We start from the raw sequence: 3,466 nt of genomic DNA, 5'->3' as shown, positions 1-3,466 counted from the left end.
GGTATGCAATAAGCATAAAGATTAACATTTTTATGCTTAAAATTGCTAAATTTTGTACAATGGTGCATCATCAGAGATCTTATTATGATATTCAACATTAAAAAACTGACAAAAGAGGTACAATTTTTAAGATTTGGCTAAAAATTGAGGTAGAGACAAGATTTTACACTTTGACTTGGCACCTTTCTTAAAATCAGTTTTTGTCGCGTTTCAGTGTCAACTGCTAACCTTCATAAAATATTCATTACTCAACCAATTTTCAAAAATAAAAGGCCAATTTACTCGTTTTAGCTAGCAGAACTCAGAAAATAAGTTAAAAGGGAGAATTTGAAAAAAATATTTACTATTAAGGTAGCAATACACAGTTAGGAGTTTAGTTTCGCATTATGGCCCCTGTGGATTTTTCAAAAAGGAAAGTTATTGTGAAATAAAATTCATTTTTAGACAGATGAGTGCTAATTTAGCCTTCAAAGGTGGTTTATAAGAGCATCAAGATTATTTTTTACATGTTTTATGGGCTGTTTTCTGTTTGACAGTCCGTATTTTCATAGCTAGACCGGCCATCGGTCCAGAAATTAATGTACTGTTTACAAACACTCTTTTTCTACACGAAGTTTTTGACGCAATTTTACAAAAAAATGAGATGAAAGACATATGATTTTCATTGGATTTGCTGAATGATATATGTACACAGTTTCAGAAAAGGTATTACTTCAGGCAATTGAAATTCTACTTTTAGTCAAATTTTGGGGAAATATGTGACATCTTTCCCCCCCTTTTTGCAATATTTTATAACAAATAAATGCAGATTGTTGCCATGGATACACAAAAAAGAAATTATATTTTACCATTTTATATACTGGAAATAAAATCTATGGAAGATTCTGATTACATACATATGCCCATATATGACACAAACAGTAAGCTTCATATTGCAAGAAAGCAATGAAAAGGGAATGGTAAAATTCATAAGGGCAAATTTTAGTATTTTTTCCTAACTGTTTATTGCTACCTTATGGCATACTTACCAAGCTCAGAATTGTATAATTTAAGACTTTTCATGCCACAAATCTATTGATATTTAGATTCAAAATCAACTTCTGAGTAAATTAAGTGTTTAACAATGACAATATGTGTCAATTTTATTGTTTACAGTCCTTAGCAACCAAAATTAGACATTTTGACACTAGGCTTTTATTTGTTCTCTATCGGCTTAACGCTTGCTTCTGATGGATTGGGCTGCATGTAGAAGCCCAAGTATTGAACGCGTTGGATTTTTTCTTGCGAATATATCATATTATTGTTTTTATCAAGATTTCATGTTCCATTTTGGCATATATTAGATGTATAGTTAAATCAGATGTAAGAAATTGATTCCCTATCACCAAGTTTTTTAATCAAGTCTTTGGTATGCAATAAGCATAAAGATTAACATTTTTATGCTTAAAATTGCTAAATTTTGTACAATGGTGCATCATCAGAGATCTTATTATGATATTCAACATTAAAAAACTGACAAAAGAGGTACAATTTTTAAGATTTGGCTAAAAATTGAGGTAGAGACAAGATTTTACACTTTGACTTGGCACCTTTCTTAAAATCAGTTTTTGTCGCGTTTCAGTGTCAACTGCTAACCTTCATAAAATATTCATTACTCAACCAATTTTCAAAAATAAAAGGCCAATTTACTCGTTTTAGCTAGCAGAACTCAGAAAATAAGTTAAAAGGGAGAATTTGAAAAAAATATTTACTATTAAGGTAGCAATACACAGTTAGGAGTTTAGTTTCGCATTATGGCCCCTGTGGATTTTTCAAAAGGAAAGTTATTGTGAAATAAAATTCATTTTTAGACAGATGAGTGCTAATTTAGCCTTCAAAGGTGGTTTATAAGAGCATCAAGATTATTTTTTACATGTTTTATGGGCTGTTTTCTGTTTGACAGTCCGTATTTTCATAGCTAGACCGGCCATCGGTCCAGAAATTAATGTACTGTTTACAAACACTCTTTTTCTACACGAAGTTTTTGACGCAATTTTACAAAAAAATGAGATGAAAGACATATGATTTTCATTGGATTTGCTGAATGATATATGTACACAGTTTCAGAAAAGGTATTACTTCAGGCAATTGAAATTCTACTTTTAGTCAAATTTTGGGGAAATATGTGACATCTTTCCCCCCCTTTTTGCAATATTTTATAACAAATAAATGCAGATTGTTGCCATGGATACACAAAAAAGAAATTATATTTTACCATTTTATATACTGGAAATAAAATCTATGGAAGATTCTGATTACATACATATGCCCATATATGACACAAACAGTAAGCTTCATATTGCAAGAAAGCAATGAAAAGGGAATGGTAAAATTCATAAGGGCAAATTTTAGTATTTTTTCCTAACTGTTTATTGCTACCTTATGGCATACTTACCAAGCTCAGAATTGTATAATTTAAGACTTTTCATGCCACAAATCTATTGATATTTAGATTCAAAATCAACTTCTGAGTAAATTAAGTGTTTAACAATGACAATATGTGTCAATTTTATTGTTTACAGTCCTTAGCAACCAAAATTAGACATTTTGACACTAGGCTTTTATTTGTTCTCTATCGGCTTAACGCTTGCTTCTGATGGATTGGGCTGCATGTAGAAGCCCAAGTATTGAACGCGTTGGATTTTTTCTTGCGAATATATCATATTATTGTTTTTATCAAGATTTCATGTTCCATTTTGGCATATATTAGATGTATAGTTAAATCAGATGTAAGAAATTGATTCCCTATCACCAAGTTTTTTAATCAAGTCTTTGGTATGCAATAAGCATAAAGATTAACATTTTTATGCTTAAAATTGCTAAATTTTGTACAATGGTGCATCATCAGAGATCTTATTATGATATTCAACATTAAAAAACTGACAAAAGAGGTACAATTTTTAAGATTTGGCTAAAAATTGAGGTAGAGACAAGATTTTACACTTTGACTTGGCACCTTTCTTAAAATCAGTTTTTGTCGCGTTTCAGTGTCAACTGCTAACCTTCATAAAATATTCATTACTCAACCAATTTTCAAAAATAAAAGGCCAATTTACTCGTTTTAGCTAGCAGAACTCAGAAAATAAGTTAAAAGGGAGAATTTGAAAAAAATATTTACTATTAAGGTAGCAATACACAGTTAGGAGTTTAGTTTCGCATTATGGCCCCTGTGGATTTTTCAAAAAGGAAAGTTATTGTGAAATAAAATTCATTTTTAGACAGATGAGTGCTAATTTAGCCTTCAAAGGTGGTTTATAAGAGCATCAAGATTATTTTTTACATGTTTTATGGGCTGTTTTCTGTTTGACAGTCCGTATTTTCATAGCTAGACCGGCCATCGGTCCAGAAATTAATGTACTGTTTACAAACACTCTTTTTCTACACGAAGTTTTTGACGCAATTTTACAAAAAAATGAGATGAAAGACA

The sequence above is a fragment of the Mytilus trossulus genome, chromosome 14 (assembly GCF_036588685.1).
Source record: "Mytilus trossulus isolate FHL-02 chromosome 14, PNRI_Mtr1.1.1.hap1, whole genome shotgun sequence".
Taxonomy (NCBI): Eukaryota; Metazoa; Mollusca; class Bivalvia; order Mytilida; family Mytilidae; genus Mytilus; species Mytilus trossulus.
Note: the sequence above shows the minus strand (reverse complement) of the source record.